Genomic DNA, 17,874 nt, shown 5'->3' with positions numbered 1-17,874 from the left:
GAAAATGAAAACACTAGACTTTGATTCCTTTTCATGGTAAAGAGGAACAGAGAAGCACTTTAGTCATCTCTGAGATGGAAATAACTACAACCCAATAAGGGAAGCTGGACACAGAGCCTTAGAGAGAGAATTGAGAATGGCATTTATAGAAGACTTTAATTTTTAAAAAAAATTTATTTATTTATCATTTCAATACATCCAATTTACAAAGATGTTAAAGGCAATACAAAAGTATAAACTCACTTAGTTATAGGACTAAGGACCAAAAAATAAACAATGAAACATTTATCTAATACAGTCCACAATCTGAGAAGAAGAGACAAAATAAGAAAACCCCTCGGGAAAGTGGACATATACAAAAGAAAATCAAAAAAGGAAATAGAGCAATATTAAGATATTATCCTATCCATTAATTAAATACCGCATTAATAACCTGTTTCAATCAGACTGTGTTGAGATTCCTTTAACCTCTAGGAAAAAAACCTAATTGGGCAGGTTCAAAGAAAATATATTTACTCCCTTGATATGAGACAAAACATTTACACGGAAATCTCAACTGAAACACTACCCCTAAAGCAATCACCTTTGGTCGAAAAATCAAAAATCTTTCCTCCTGGATTGTGTCCATTTTGAGACATCTGGAAATATATATACCCTTTCACCTAAATAGGTGATCTGTTTTAAATTAAAGTATAATTTCAACAGCATTTCTTTATCTTATAAGAATTCCAGCGATACTTTAATTTTAGTGAATGATAATATCAAGGTTTTATCATTCTGAAGATGAATTTTAGGAATTGTTGAACAGATAGCTTGCCATGGTCAAAAATACAAGCAGCAAAGGGGGTGTGTCTCCTGGAACATAGATATGCCAGTGTTCCACCCAACTCTGGAAACTGTAGCAAGGAGTGGGGGTCAGAATATATGATTATTGGGCCTCTCCAAGCAAAAAGGCCCATGAAAGAAGCCTCACAGCTGTTTAAATAATTATCCAGGTTAATGAGATTTCAGGTAAATGTGTAAATCTAAAAATGGCCTATAACACTGCAATAAAAGGGCATAGAAAACTTTAAAAGATAAGTTCATGTGGCTTAGCTAGATACAGAAAGGAGGCGCATGGGGCAGTGGCGTACCTAGCATATGTGACACCCAGGGCCCATCTTTTTTTGACACACCCCCATCTGTACAAAAAACATGATTTTTAGTAACAAGCCACACGTCACACATGAATACCTAGGAAAAGGCAGCATCTTACATACTGCAGTGAGCAGTACATCAATACACCCATTGTAAAACTAAACAAGCCAGACTAATACAGATCAATCCTGCAGTCAATTCTAACAGAAAACCATGTCTTTCAAACACACAAAAAACACCTTTGCCTAGTATGGAATATGTCATCACAAAACTGTAGTGTGGATTTTAGCTACAGTGGTAACAGCTCTGACGCTCATAGAATTCTGAGCATCAGAGCTGCTACCACCACAGCTGGCGCTAAAAAATGCTCCACAGTTTTGTAAAAGGGGGGATAAAATAGAAATACATAGACAAAGGTTAAATTGAACCAGCAAGAAGCTGGATTCTGCATACAATGCTCCACAGAAACAGTGACATGTCTTCTAAAGCAATACATAAATAGAAATTTTTTTTCTACCTTTGTCTTCTGTGGTTTCTGATTTCCTCATCTTCTTGTAACTCTCTTCCTTCCATCCACTGTCTGCCGTCTCTCTTCCCCTATATGGCATCTTCTCTCCTTCTATGCCCCTTCCAGAAACTGAATGCCTCCCCCTTCCATCTCTCCTTTCACCCCCATTGGTCTGGCATCTCTCTCCTCTCCTCTCCTTCCCTCTCCCACATCTTTCCTCTGCAATCCCTTTCTCTTTTTTCCCTCATTTTCCTTTTCAATTTATTTTCTGCATCTGTCTAGATTACGTTCTTACTACCCTCTCATCAATGTCCTTTTTTATTGGCTACCTAAAGCTTGCCACCTCTCTCCCTCACCCCTCCAGTGTTTCCCTAACTCAATCCTTTCCTCCCCATCATGTGCCCGCCTTTTATTTATCCCCTCCTTCCATCATGTACCCTCTTTCTCCAACCCTTCCAAACAAGTACCTTCTCCTCTCTCTGTCCACTTCCATCCAGCGTCTGCTCCCCTCTTTCTCTCCTCCCATTTCCTTCCTGCATTTGCTCCCTTATCTCTCCCATCTGCACTTCCATCCAACATAGGCTCCCCACTACCATCCAATGAATGCCCTTTCTCTCGCCATCCACCGCTCTTCAATCAGCATCTGCCCCCTTTCTTTCCCTCCAATATCCTTCCTCCTTATGTGTCTCCCCTTTCTCTGTACATCAATTCTATCAGCACCACCCTTCCATATCACCCTGCCCCCTTTCTTTCCCTCCACCACTCTTCCATTCCAGCAATCCTGCTCCTTTCTCTCCCTTCATGCAGCAAGGTCCCACGATGACTGTAGCTGCCGGCTGCCAGTCCACCCCACTCAGACGTACTTACTCTGGAGTGGACTCAACAGCCGCATGCTGGAAGGTCCCGCGATGACTCATCTGCTGGCTTTGCTCTGGAAGAAGTAAGTTATGTTGGAGGGGGTGGACACGGCAGAAGCAGGGAGTTGTGGCAAAGTCCCGCAATGACTGCGTCTGCCGAGTCCACCCCCTCTGACGTAACTTACTTTTTCCGGAGTAGAGCCGGCAGATGAGTCATCGTGGGACCTTCCTGTACCTCAGCGCAGCTGCCGACTCTGCTGCAGAGAAATTAAGTCAGAGGTAACGTGACCATTTATTTTTTTCATCAAAAGGGGACATCTATTAATTGACTGTGTATCCTTTCTTTCATTTCTTTCTTTCTGCACTCAGGCCCAACAATTGCCCATTCTGTTCCCTCCCTCCTTCCCATGTTCTTAGTGCCCCCAGTGCCTCGTTCCCGTGTCCTTAGTGCCCCCAGTGCCTCCTTCTGTCCTTAGTGCCTCCGTATTGTGTCCATAGTGCCCCCAGTGCCTCCGTCTTGTGTCCATAGTGCCCCCAATGCCTCCATCCTGTGTCCATAGTGCCCCCACTGCCTCCGTCCTGTGTCCATAGTGCCCCCAGTGCCTCCTTCCCGTGTCCATAGTGCCCCAGTGCCTCCTTTCTGTGTCCATAGTGCCTCCTTATGTCCCCCCACTACCTTCCAGATTTTGTCCACCCCCAAAGCCAGCCTGCCTGCCATCCTACCTATCTCCCTCTCTCCCTGCTGCGCTAAAGCCAGCCAGCATGTCTGCCTACATCCTACCCTTCCTGCCGCAGAAAAAAAAGTGCCTTTCTCCTTCCTTTCCTCGGGTCCGCGCCTGCAATCTTACCTCCCCCTGCTGACAAGAAGTCTTTCCGACGTCAATTCTGATGTCGGAGAGGACGTTCCGGGCCAGCCAATCACTGCCTGGCTGGCCCGGAACATCCTCTCTGACGTCAGAATTGACGTCGGAAAGACTTCTTGTCAGCGGTGGGAGGTAAGATTGTTGCAGCGCGGGCCGGGGGAAAGGAAGGGCAAGAGGACCCGGACCTGGCCGGCTGTGCACCCCCCAAGCCGTGCACCCGGGGCGGACCGTCACCCCCTTGGTATGCCACTGCCCGGAGGAAAACAGTTTTGATTGATGAATCCTGCTTATATTGCTTTTTTTTCTTATTTTTTAAGGTCTAACATTGAATACATGCTTAAACTGTTGGCAAAACAGTTTCAAATGAGAACATTCAGTTGGTGGAATTCTAATTGTTCAGAAGTTAAGGAAAAAGAACAATTATTTATTTAGTTATGTGAAAATTGGGCTAACAATATCAGAGTAGATTTGAAAAGACTATTTTAGAGGAACTGATAATGGAGATGTGGAGAAGAGTAAGGTGTATATCTATGGTCAGTCCTCTTCCTTCTTGTTCCTTTTTGTAAGCACTCCCCTTGTGGAGTGATAGGAGTAAAAGTATGGAAAAGAACCAGTACAAAGGGCTCCTTTTACAAAGGTGCGCTAGTGTTTTTAGCGCTTGCACTATATTAGCGCGCACTGAAAAACTACCGCCTGCTCAAGAGGAGGCTGTAGCAGCTAGCGCGCGCTATTCCGCGCGTTAAGGCACTAACGCACCTTTGTAAAAGGAATCCAAAGGATCTTAGTTGTATGAATTTATTGCACTCAAGCAATAAGTTCTACTGGACAAATTTGTATCTTTGTAATAGATGAAAACTCATTCATATCGTGGAGCATAGCAGAGAACATGGAAAGATGGCAAAGCTTAAATAATGAGCATAAATTTTGCATGATAAGACACTACTACTACTATTTAACATTTCTATAGCGCTGAAGGGCTTATACAACACTGTACATTTGACCTTAAATAGAACACCGCTGCTCAGAGGATCTTACATTCTAACTTGAACAGACGGACATGACATAGAGGGTTGGGGGATGCAGAACCCAAGGTGAGAAGAGTTAGGAGTTGAAAGCAGCTTTAGAGGTGAGCTTTTAACTTCAGGTTGGGCAGACTGGATGGACCATTTGGGTCTTTATCTGCCATCATCTACTATGTTACTATATTAACTTGGACTTTAACACTGCCATAGACGGAGCCTGCCATAAGGATTCAGGCAGTTTGTTCCAGGCATATGGCTCAGGAAAACAGAGTCTGGAGTTGGCAGAGGAAGAGCAGGGAACAGATAGGAGGGACTTAACCGTTGAGTGGAGCTCACTGGGGAGAACATAGGGGGAGAGAAGTGAAGAGAGATAATGAGGGGCAGGCCTTTTTTCAACATCAAGTGTGTAGACCAAAGGACTCAGGCACTGCACACTGCAAATAAAATCAATATAAAAAGCTTATCCTTCCGGCTTCCTGATGCAGCGTAGCGAAACACAGACTGTGTTGGAGCCTTTTCAGATAAGTGGTCTACTGTTAAACAGCTTTTGTAGAGCCATAACATTTGCCACTCCAGTAGAAACGAGAATCCTTGCTCCATGCAATGTGTTATGATTAAAATTCAAGCACCTTTCCAGCGACATTATACCGCTGCTGTGGTGCCTTGCTGAAGAGCTTATGAACACATTTAAATATTTAAAAGCCTTTAAATGTTATATGAAGATACTATTTGAGAAACTTGCCCAGTATTGATGAGGGGTTTTTTGTGTTTTGTTCTATTTTGCATCCATCTTTGGCATTAACTTAACATTCAATATTTCCATTTTTCTGCTTTCTTCTCAAAATCTACTATCTCTCTCTCCTTTCCTCCCTATTTCCATGGTCTGACATCTGTCTCCTTTCCTCCTTCCCCACCATAGGTCTGACGACATCTCCTTCCTTTCCTCCCTTCCCAGTCTGGCATCTCTTTCCTCTCCTTCCCATAATCTGGCATCTCTCTTTACTACTACTACTACTACTACTACTACTACTACTATTATTATTATTATTTCTATAGTGCTATCAGACTCCCCTCCTTACCTTCTATTCCCTGATCCGATATCTCTCCCTTCCTTTCGTCATCTCTCCTCCCCCATCAGTATACCATTTCTCTTTCCCTTCCTCCTTTCTGCCCCCTGCAGTCCATCTCCCTTCCCTTCCTCCTTTCTGGCTCCCCCTCCCAGTCCAACATTTCTCCCTCACTTTCCACCAGTCCAACATTTTTTTCTCTCTTCCTTCTGCATGCTTCTCCTCTGGTCCTCCTTCCCTTCCCCAACCAACATCTCTCTCTCTCCCTCTCCCTACATGAGTCCAACTTTTCCCTCTCTGCCCTCTCCCCCTTCCCCAGAGTGTAACATTTCTCCTTCCCTCCTTTCTGTCCTCCCCATCCATCTCGTCCTCTCTATGAGTCCAACACTTTTTCCCTCCTGCACACTTTCTCTCTCTGTCCTTGCCTCTTCCCTCAAGTGTCATCCCTCCTTCCCACCCCCTCTACCCAACATGCTCTTTCCCCATGCACCCTCTCACCCTCCCCAGTGTGTAGCACATTTCCTTTCCCTCCCTTTCTGCCATGTCCAGCAGCACCTCTTCTCCCTTCCTTTTATCTCCCTGTCCAGCAGTACCCCTTCTCCCTTCCCTCCATGTTCAGCGGTATCCCTTCTCCCTTCCTTTCTCCCCATGTTCAGCAGTACCCCTTTAGCAGGGTGATTATGTAGAAAAGTGATCTAAATTTGCTTTTGAAATAATTAATAAATAGTGTTAAAAAATAATTGCGGAAACTTTTTTTTTTTTTTAAGTTCAATCATTTTTTATTGAAGTTTTTGTTAAACATAACAAAACAGATAACAAAAGACAACAGGTCTGTCATTGCAGTATAACAATCAGTGATCAATGGATCGCACAGATGAAAAATACAATGGCTATAGAAATCAGAATAAAATATAATGAACATCGTATTACCGTGTCATATCAGATAACAAAAATAAGTCAAAAACCACCGTGAGATATACAGATATAGCACTATTCTGAGGAACAATAGTCCATGACAGGAGACCACACTCTGTGATATGTGTGGTTAGAGTTCGTTTTATCTGCAGCTATCTTTTCATATTTGGAGAACAGACACACCATATTCCACCAAGCGTTATAGTGCAACAAGGAAAAATCCTTCCATTGAGACAAAATAGTTTTAATTGCAATAAGGAGTAAACATTTAAGCAATCTAATTTCATATTTATCTAGTTGATGCTTTTTTAAAACACTAGCACCATATATGACAATATCAAATGATATGGCATCATTTATATGCAAGATCTGACTAATAGTAGACCATACATCAGACCAATATTGTGACAAGTGAGTACACCTAAAAATCATGTGTTCTAGAGTTCCTATGTCAGACAAACAAGACCAACATTTATTTGAAACAGAAGACCCTAGTTTAGATAGTTTGAGTGGTGTCCAGTACGCTCGGTGGTATAGAAATAAAACAGAGTGCCAAATGGATGTGGATTTCAATGCTTTAAAAGACGTAAGCCATATTTCACTCCATTCAGACCGGTCTACAGGGGTTGAAACATCTTGAGCCCAAATATCATAAAGCACTACAGGAGGTATGAATTTATGCTTGTGCAATAATTTATACCAAGCCGAAGCTTGACCTTTGCCCAAATTAATAAAAGTAGCCCAACAGGACAAGGTTGGGGTTACATCTGACAAATTGGATTTTTTGAGATACAACGTGAGGCAATGTTTCAATTGAATCCATTCATATTGACGAGAAGGTTCCATATCATAGGTGTTAGATAGAGTTTCAAAATCTAAACATTTAGAATCTGTTAATAATTGACCAATGTTCCATATACCTTTCCTGCGCCATGACTTCCATTCAATATAGCGGTCTTGAATTAGCAAGCAGGGATTTCTCCATATAGGGGAGCTGATAGTATCATTCCAACGTACAGGAGCAATATTGTACAGTTCCAAAAGTGCAGTTATAGTAGATGAGAGTATGACATTGTTGCTGACTGAACGGGCTTTGTGAGCAAATGGTAAGTATCCAAGATTTTCTTCAGGTACTAAGGCTCTTTCCAATTTTAACCAAGCAGGTGAGTATAAATCAGACGTGTCAAGAAGCCATTGTGAGCCCTGTCTACATAAAAAGGCTACATGGTAGTCGTATAAACTGGGGAAATTTACCCCCCCATTTTCTTTGGTGCACTTGAGTTTCTTTAAATGCTATACGAGGAGGTTTGGCATTCCATAAAAATTTGACCAATGTAGACTCAAATTTCTTATAAACATTTAAGGGAAACAAAAATGGAATCATAGACAATATGTATGTTATTTTTGGAGCTAGTACCATTTTAATGGAGTCCAGACGTCCCCACCACGACAATTTCAGAGGTGACCATCTTGAGGTTGTATTGGTAATGATATCCATTATATAAGATATGTTATATGCTTGAGTTTCCTCTATGGAAGTTCCAAAGTAAATCCCCAGATATTTGATTTTAGTGGGGGCATATTTAAGGCCCAAATTCCTTATATCCTCACCGCAAGGCAATCTTGTAAGCGGCATAACTTCTGATTTAGATAAATTGAGCTTATATCCTGAGACTGAAGAGTAGACAGTTATTGACTCAAGAACAGTCGGTATAGATTCCAATAGAGTGTAAATTTGGACATCATCTGCGTATGCTGTCAACTTTAAATTCAAGTCAGAGAGTTGAAATCCTTGTATGGAAGCATTAGATCGAATGGCAATCAACAAAGGCTCCAGTGCCAAGTTGAACAGCAACGGTGATAGGGGACATCCCTGCCTAGTGCCCCTAGATGGATAGAATTTTTCTGACAGGATATTATTGATGCGAAGTCTCGTTGATGGATGGGAGTATAGAACCTTTATCATTTGAAGAAATGGATTTTTAAAACCAAACCATGATAAAACCTGGAACATAAACGACCACTCCACCCTATCAAATGCTTTTTCCGCATCCAAAGCAATTGTTACATATGGTGAGTCCAAGGTTGAAATTTGTGATATAATGTGAGAAAATAGTCTGGAGTTATCACTGGCGAGTCTCCCCTTCATAAAACCATTTTGATCAGTGTGAATCAACTTTGGTAAAACAAGCTGAAGTCTAGTCGCCAGAATTTTTGCATATAACTTAGCGTCAATATTTATCAATGATAAAGGTCTGTAATTGGCCACAAGTAATGGGTCTTTGTCAGGTTTTGGTAAGACAATAATCATGGCTTCCGTAAACGAGCCCTTCGCCTCCCCTTCTCTAATCAGATAATTCAAGTAAGACAGTAGGTATGGCAGAATCGTATCTTGAAAGGACAAGTAGAATTCCACAGGAAAGCCGTCCGGTCCTGGAGCTTTGTGTTTGGCCATAGAGTTCAATGCAACTTTAATACTGTCTAAGTCCAGGGGGGCAGATAATATCTCATCATCCTGTTCATCTAATTTAGGTCCAGTTAAATTGTTAAGATATGTTTTTATAGATGTTACTGAAGGATGCTCTGATGTGTATAAATCCCGATAGAAACAATGAAACTGATTGCATATTTCTTTATCCAAAGTTATGAGCATATCAGTTTTCGTTTTAATGGCTGGAATTGCTGTTTTTTCCATTTTCAGTTTTAGATACTGTGCCAATTGATGACCAGCCTTATTAGATGTATCATAATAATGTGCAGCCTGAATTAACACCTCAGACGCAGCAGCAGAGCTGTACTGTAGATTATATTCATATCGTAATTTGTTTAAGTCAGTTTGGAGTTTGATATTAGAAATATCATTTATGAGGCAGGATTCCAAAGCTGACATTTGAATTTCCAGTGCTTTCAGTTGACGTCTATGTTCAGATTTCTTTTTAGCTACGTATGATATTATTATCCCTCTTATATAAGATTTAAACGTGTCCCAAGTGGTCTGCCATGAAGTCTCTTCCACTTTGTTAATTGTAAAATAAGTATTGATATGTTCAACAATGTGATCCTTAAAAGTTGAATCTTGTAATAGGGATGAGTTGAACCTCCATGAGCTTGGGAGTTTCGGAGGAGTGATATCCTGTAAAGTTAGTGTAATGGAGGAGTGGTCTGACACAGATAAAGGTTGGATGTCAGTAGAATCAACCTTATACAATAACGAGTAGCTGATTAGAAAGAAATCAATTCTTGAATAAGACGCATGAGGTGGTGAGAAAAAGGTGAATGCTTCATCATTTTGGTGTTGTAATCTCCATGGATCCACGAATTTCAGTTGATATAGCAAGTCTTGTAAACAGTGCCAAGCTTTGGATTTCCGGTAGACAGATTTAGATTTCCTATCCTTTTCTGTGTTCAGGATCAAGTTGAAGTTGATCTTTTCGGTTACAGCCCCAACTATTTGGAACTCACTCCCTCTTTATTTAAGACTTGAACAAGATTTGAAAAAATTCAAAAATAGTTTAAAGTGTTTTCTTTTTAAAGAAGCCTTTAACTAAAAGGTTATTTTCCGGTTGATTCTTAATCTCATCGTCTTGTATTAAACTCAGATTATATATCCCCTCTTTTTAGATTTTCATGTTTGCAAATTCTTTTCTCACATTATCCTTATGTTCTAACCTAATCTGATTAACACATTTTTTTTAATTTTTTTATTGTATTTTTTCTTTTTCCCTCCTTTCCTACTGTTTCATGTGTTTGTTACCCCAGTTCGTTTTTTTTTTTTTTATTTTAAAGTAATTATTTTTATTTACGATGTATTTGTGATTTAAGAAATCCAATTTTATTTCTTTGTAAAACGCTTTGTATCCTGAAAAGCGTTTAATCAAATAATTTAATAAACTTGAAACTTGAAAGTCTCCTCCCATTATAATTGGATGAGAAGCGTTACCACTAATATCATTGGCCAAAGCTTCAAAGTACAACGGGCAATCTTGATTTGGAGCGTATATATTGTAGGTGTGTAAGAGATAACCTCCTATATCCAATGTGACGCGAAGCCATCTGCCGTCCATATCATGTGATGATGATAATATTTTGATATCTGCACGCTTTCTTATCAGGGTAATTACACTGTTCTTTTTTCCCAAAGATAGTGAGAACAAAGGAGTATACGTCCATCTTGGGGCAATCTTTAATGCCTCAGTATCATTCAGGTGTGTTTCCTGATAAAATATAATGTCAGGGCTATATCTTTCAGTATATCGTAGAAGTTTAATCCTCTTTACTGGATTGTTGAAACCTTTTACGTTTAGGGAGAAACAGGTTAATGACATATATACATTGCAAGAAAAATGCATATTGGATCAAAACTTTAAGTCAATAGCATCGGGGTATTAGAATCCCAATAGGTGGTGATAAATTGCCTGAAATAAAATACATCATCAAGGTCTGCACAAATAACATTCATTATGAACTGCAATAGCAAAATAAACTGCATGAAACAGTGGTGAAATCCTTTGGGTCAGAAAGCTGACAAGTGAGATAAGCCTAAACAGCAGGCTCCAACAGTTCTAATTTGAGATAACAGTTAGCATCATCATTACCAAATCATGTAATGTAACAGGTAGTCAAAATATAAGCAATTTAAACACATTTCAAACTGAATAGCTCATGTAGATCCAGAGGTGTGAGTGATACCTTACTTGTCAGGGATACAGCAACTAAGTTTTGTCTATGTCAGTTGGTTTCACAGATTCAATAAAATCAGCTAAATCTGCAGGGTTGAGATAGTCTTTAGTGGAGTTGTTAAAAGTAACTCTCATTCGTGCAGGATACAGCATGCCAAACTTGGCACCAAGATTCTTAAGTTGAGGTCTATAAGATAACAAAAGCTTCCTTCTTTTGGCTGTTTCTTTGGCCAAATCAGGAACAAGTAAGATTTTATTCCCTTCAAATGTAATAGGTGAATGCAATTTAGCCTGCTGCATGATTTTAAGCACTTGCTGATGCCTTAGTAATGTAATCAGTACAGGTCTAGGAAATTTCTTGTGAAAAACGGTGGGCTGTGGCAGGCGAAAGGCAGAGTCAAAATCTAGTTTGGTGTCATCATTCATCTTTAGGATCTGTGGTAGCAAAACTGCTAAAAAGTCCACCAGGTCACAGGCTTCCCGACCCTCCGGTAGTCCAAGAAGTCGGAAGCTGGTCCTTCTTGCGCGGTTATCCGCGTCTTCAAGCGCCCTCTCGAGTGTTGCCACGTGGTTCACCTGTTTCTGTAGAGATTTCACGTTGGTCTCAATGACCGTTGTTCTGGACTCCAAGAGTGCTGTAGCCGATTGCACTGAGGTGAGCTCTTCTTTTAATGCAGCAATGTCTGTTTTAATATCCCCGACGTCCTGTTTCGTTTCCAGGATTAGTTCTTTGATCGATTTCAGCTCCTCTAAGATGGCCGCAGAAGACGTGTCTCCCTGCGTGCCGGTATCTAGTTTCGTCGGCGACGGAGGCTCAGCGCTTTTGCGCTTATGGGGCTTACCGGCAGACATTTAGACACGCAGAAATTATATTTGTACCACGCAAAGGGCAATAATGATGCGTTTTGATTAGGTATTGATTCGGAACCGTCGGAGCACACGCAGTTAGCTACCTAGCTCATCGGGCTCGCTAGCGCCCCCCGCGGAAACTTTTTTTAAAGATCCCTCGTATAAGTTAAATATACACTAATGTGCCTTAACAAGTTAATGCACTTTAGTAAATCAAACTTGTTTCCAGCTTTCAAAAATGCACTCAAAATGCACTCTGTAACTCTTTTCTTACTTGCCCCATTCCTTTCAATTTACCCACTGTTTTAACTCAAAATACTTGCTCCTGAACACATAAACACATTTTGATGGTTATTTGCCCGTTGTCCGTCTTTATTAAACTGCAAGCTTCAAGAAGCAGGCACTGTTACTTTATATGTGTCTATAAAACATTGTGTACATCTAGTAGCATTATACAAATAATTATAACAACAATAACACTAATAAAATCCATCTTGTAATATTGATTTAACCACTATTTTGTTGGAATTCACTGGAAGATGGTAAATCAAACTGTTCTGTACTATCCTATTGCTGGTGTGAAGAAACAGACCTGTCGGTTCAGAGGATGTCCACTTGCCAGGGAAGTTGATGCGAATTCTGACTCCTTAGATAAAAAAAGACAGCTCTATCAGGATGTGCTTGTGAGGACAAAAGAAGAATATTACACAAATTATGGGGCAGATAATTCAGTGGGATTTAACTGGATAGTTCCACTGAATATTTGCTTTGACTACCAAGACATCATCCAATTTGGGAGGGACAGTCCAGGGGCAGAGCCAGGAGTTACCCGGTTAATGGTGATTTTCAGTTTAAGTCTTCAGGCAAAGGCCCCCTTTTATCAAGCTGTGTTAGGGTCTTTATATCACTGGCCGCTGCGGTAAAAGCTCTGACGCTCATAGGAAGCTTTTACCTCATCAGCCTGTGATTAAAAAAAACCCTAAGGCAGCTTGATAAAAAGGGGCCAAAGTTAGGTCAAGCAAAAAGGTTGTCCTAACTTTGTCCCTCTTTTATTTAGATACAATAGAGGATTCTACTGCGGCCTGGGGCGCTAAATGTTCTGACCCTCATAAGAATTCTATAAGCGTCAGAGCAGTGTTGGAGAATTTAGTGCTCTGGGCCAAGGTAGAATCCTTTTCTGCGACTTGGTAAAAGGGGGGGAAGGGAAGAAGAGTTATCTGGGTTGTTCGTGCTGGTCTGAATAATCAGCCGATACCTGGATAACATCAGTAGCCAAGCAGTACCCAGAAAAATCAATGCAGGAGCTCAGATTAGGTCCTGAAATTGAAAATCAAGGTTAAATTCAGTTGCTGACTGCTGCTGGCTGAATATCAGGGGTAGGCTTTTAAAAAAAATAATAATAATAAAATAAATAAAACTAATAATAATATCAGGGAACTCACTTAATGCACATACATATGAAATAAGGAAAAACAGAAAACCCCACATGTACATCATGGAAAATCCCATGCCCACCCCTAGAATGACAGACACTCAGAAACCAAAGGGTTGATAAAGTGATTTTAACTGGGAAGAAGACACTCTTGGCCAGTTAAATCACCTGTGCGGGGCTATCCACTGATATTCAGCAACACTTAACCGAGTGCTATATATTAACAAAGGCCCTCTTATAATAAGCTGATTACTGTTGTGACTCGCGGTAGTTGCACCAAAGCCTATTGGGAATTAATGGGCTTCGGTACCTTTGCCACATGGCAGCCGCTAGCGTGGCTTTATAAAAAGATGGGTATGTAAATATAACTAATTACTGTAACTAAAAGTTTTGATACTTTTACTTGTAATGAATTACAGGACAACATTTTGTTACTTTTATTGAAGTAATAATTTTGGCAATTTTCAATACTTATACCTAGTTACATTCGATGCTTGCAGTTAAAAATAAAAGTGGATGTGAGAGATAAATGACAATTCCTCAGTAAACCAAATGAAACAGCAAAACTGGGAAAAGGATTTTGCTATTGCAAACCTCATCATGTAAACAGTGGATCATTTCATCTTAAATTTTACTGTTCAGTGAATATAGCCTAAAAGAACATTGGAGCTGCCTGTGTTCCAGCTGGTAAGATGAGTTGGGTCACTTTCAAATGGAGAGGAAGCTGAATCTGTTAGCAATTCTTGCTGAACAGACTTTGTATTTTAGGCACTTTGGCTCCTTTTACATAGCTGCAGTAGAGGTTTCGACCATTAGCCGGTGAGGGCTCTGACACTCATAGGAATTCTTTGAGGGCCTGATTCTGTATAGGACGCCTGGTCTCAGCAGCCCAGGCAGGAGGGATGCCCACTCCCTCCTGCAGGCACCTCCCCAACATCCCCAGCAGGAGGGATGCCCACTCCTTCCTGCAGGCACCTCCCCAACATCCCCAGCAGGAGGGATGCCCACTCCTTCCTGCAGGCACCTCCCCAACATCCCCAGCAGGAGGGATGCTCACTCCCTTATCCCAGATCCCCTCCCCCGTACCTTTAACAGGAAGGCCAGCTGGAGGGATGTCTACTCCCTCTGGCCGGGAGGCCCACCTCTTCAGAATGGTGGGTCTTACCCTGCATAGTGCATCCTGGAATGCATCGGGAAGGGGCCTAAAGCCTTGATTTACCTAGGCACCTAAGGCCCCTCGCACAGGAGGGGTTTTAGGCACCTAGGCTAACCAGAGTGTTAGGCCTCCTTCCCAGTGCATTCTGGGATGCACTGGGAACGGCCTAAGATTCCAATTGGCCAGATACCTAAAGTCACTCCCATGGATGCACTGGGATGCATCGGGAAGGGGAAGGCCCACCATTCTAAAGAAGCAGGCCTGCTGGTCAGAGGGAGTAGGCATCCTTCCGGCTGGCCTTCTTGTTAAAGATATGGCAGGGGGGGGGGGGGAGTTAGGGGGGTGCTAGCAGGAAGGAATGGGCATCACTCCTGTCGGGGATGTTGTGGCATCCTTCCTGCCGTGAACAGTGTGTATGGAGAGGGAGTTTCCAGGGTGGCAATGGGAGGGACTGGGCATCCCTCCTGCCAGCCGTCTTGTGGTGGGGCTTGAGGGTTCCCTGTTGTGGCTGCTCAGTTGATAGCGGTAGGGAGATTTCCTTGCTGCGATTAGTTTAGTGGCCACATCTATTTGAAATGTAGGAACCTATTGTGGCCCTAGGTAGACGCTTAGGGCCTCTTAAGCTCATCTAAGGTCATTTCCAGGTGAAACCACACCCACGCCTATCCTTGTGCGAGCTTAAGCGTCCCTAGGTGCCTCCCTGCACCCATGACAGATGCCTACTTTGTAGGCGGCCTGCCTCGGGGGTTGTTTTTTTTGTTGTTGTTTTTTTTTAGAAAACATGTGTCTCGATTGGCTGATTAGACAGTGGTAGGACATCTGCCACCGCATACAATTGGGATGCCATTTATAGTATATGGCCCTGAATGTCGGAACATTTACCTCACTAACCCACGGTAGAAACCTATACCGCAACTTTGTAAAAGCAAGCATTATTTTTTTTACATTTACTTGAGTAAATTTTTAATTTGTTTTTCATTATACTTTTTACTTTTACTTAAATATCAAAATATGCATTTACCTTAAATTTTACTTAAGTACTTTAACCAAGTACTTTAAACAATATTGCTTAACTGGTTAGCATCTCTGAATACCAACACTGATTGACAAACACAGAGCTGGCTATTTTGTGGGTAGTTTGGGGCCCAGACTGCACATGTAGTCATGTGCTAATATTCAGCACATAACCATTTAATTCCCTCCTTTTACTAATGGGTGATAGAGGTTTCTACCATGGCCCAGAGCACTAAATGCTCTGACGTACTCCGACGCTCCTAGGAATTCTATGAGAGTCAGAGCATTTAGTGCTCTGGGTCATGGTAGAAACTTCTACCGTGGCTTAGAAAAAGGGGGGCTTAGTTAACAGCCAAATATTTCACACAACTGTACAAGTTATAGCCACCTGCATAAACATGGCTATTAAGTGCTGGTGCCAAGGCATGGCCCAGCATTGAACATCTGGGAATGCTGCCGGTGGCAGCCAAAAATGTGCCTTGGACCAGGAGATACTGACAAACCACTGGAAAAGATCCCAAAACAACACCCAAAGACCCACTCAGTGTGTGAACCAGTTAAGTGGAGTGGACTAACTGGGGGGTGGAAATGGGCCCGGAGTTTGTTGAGCAGAATTTCCCAGACCACCTCTTCCTCTCAACACATTGACACGCTGCCACCACCACCACTAGGAACACCTTACCGCACTGGTTTCAAACTTGCGGCCCGGGGCCACATGTGGCCCGCCAGGTACTATTTTGAGGCCCTCAGTATGTTTATCATAATCACAAAAGCAAAATAAAAGTTTCTTGATCCTATGTCTCTAGCTATAAATTACAATATTATTATTAGGACTTAGCCAAAAGGAAAGATTTATAAACTATAAACCTTGTAACCCATTCTGAGCTACTGGGAGGTTGGGATAGAAATTGAATTAAATAAAATAAAGAGTTTTACCTCATGCAAAATTGTCATTTCTTTAATAAGACATTAACTATTTTTTTTCTGAGGCCCTCTAAGTACCTACAAATCCAAAATGTGGCCCTGCAAAGGGTTTGAGTTTGAGACCACTGCCTTAGCGAGTAGGCCACCAATGCTATAAACTTTATAAAACACATTATTATATTTTCTTATAAAGCACATATTTTAACTGAACTCTCTGACATCCTCAGCCTTTCCATTCACAAAAATAGAAGGAAGAAAAGTTCCCATTTCCTGCTGTCTCATGTCCCCGGCCTATACAATATTTTTCTTCTGCAGACCCTTCAAAAGTCTGACCAAATCCTCGTTTCACTTGCATTATAAAGTACTGAGGATGCTATCTCTCCCCAATCCCAGGTCCTAAAGTCTAAGACAGTAGCGCAAACTAGTTCTGCCAGATTCAGGAAAAAAATTTTTGATTCGATTCAGCCTATTGAATTGGTTTATCGATTCGATTTTCCTGCCCAATTGGGTTTATTTTATAGCTTTTTCATCCCCCTTTGGCTTCTCCTAACCACACTGGCGCTGTAGTGTAAATAAAATAAAGAAACAAAAAGGACTTTTCCTCTCTCTGTTAAATCCTAGCTCACGTTTGCGGTCTAACACCAGTTCTGGCAGGATACACATTTCAAATCTGACATATTGTAATCACAAAACAGAAAATAAAATTAGTTTTTCTATCTTTTGTTGTCTGGTTATTTTTCAAATCTTGTTGGTCCAAGGCTCTGGTTGTCTTCTGATAACTTGCTTGCCAGGGTCTCCTTCTTTCTTCTTTCTCTGTGCTAAACATCCATCTGCCATCTCTGTCCTCCCCTTCTGTTTCCCTTCCCTCCCCCGGATGTCTGGCATCTTTCCTTTTTTTTGTCTCCCTCCACAGATCCACCTTTTCTTAACTACCCTTTCATCCAGCATCTCTCCCGCCTTCCCCACCACCCCAGGGTCAACCATCTCTCCCTTTCTTTTCGCAACTACCCTCCTATCCAGTATCTCTATCCCCCCTCCACACCATCCCTTGTGTCCAACTTCTCTCCCTTTCTGTTCCTTACCTCCCTAAAACCCATGGTCCATCATCTCTTTCCCTCTCCTCTATTTTCAGACCCATTATTTCTTCCCACCCAAAGTCCGGCATATGCACATCTCTTTGAACCCCTCCCCTTTCCCTCCGTGTACTTTTACACCAGGGTCCCCCCTCCCCTTGAAGGCCTGTCCCCCCCATGAAGGCCTGTCCCCCCCATGAAGGCCTGTGCCTCCCCTTGAAGGCCTGTCTCCCCCCACCCTGAAGGCCTGCTGCCCCCCCCAAAGGACCACTCACCCCCACCACGACCACGAAGGACTGCTCATCCCCCCGGCCTCCCCGCACCATTTACATTACATTACATTAGTGATTTCTATTCTGCCTTTACCTTGCGGTTCAA

The 17,874-nt window shown here is 41.9% G+C and overlaps 1 protein-coding gene across 1 annotated transcript in view; it reads right to left on the bottom strand.

Moving 5' to 3' along the window:
* Positions 1-17,874, bottom strand: part of LOC117353907 (C-C chemokine receptor type 5-like) — a 78,240-nt gene that overhangs the window by 14,371 nt on the left and 45,995 nt on the right. The window contains exon 2 of the mRNA XM_033930423.1: positions 12,490-12,543. The gene's annotated coding sequence lies outside the window, so the exon portion shown is untranslated. The remainder of the gene's footprint in view (positions 1-12,489; positions 12,544-17,874) is intronic.

This window comes from Geotrypetes seraphini, chromosome 2, assembly GCF_902459505.1.
Source record: "Geotrypetes seraphini chromosome 2, aGeoSer1.1, whole genome shotgun sequence".
Classification (NCBI taxonomy): Eukaryota; Metazoa; Chordata; class Amphibia; order Gymnophiona; family Dermophiidae; genus Geotrypetes; species Geotrypetes seraphini.
This window is presented reverse-complemented; position numbering and strand designations above follow the sequence as displayed.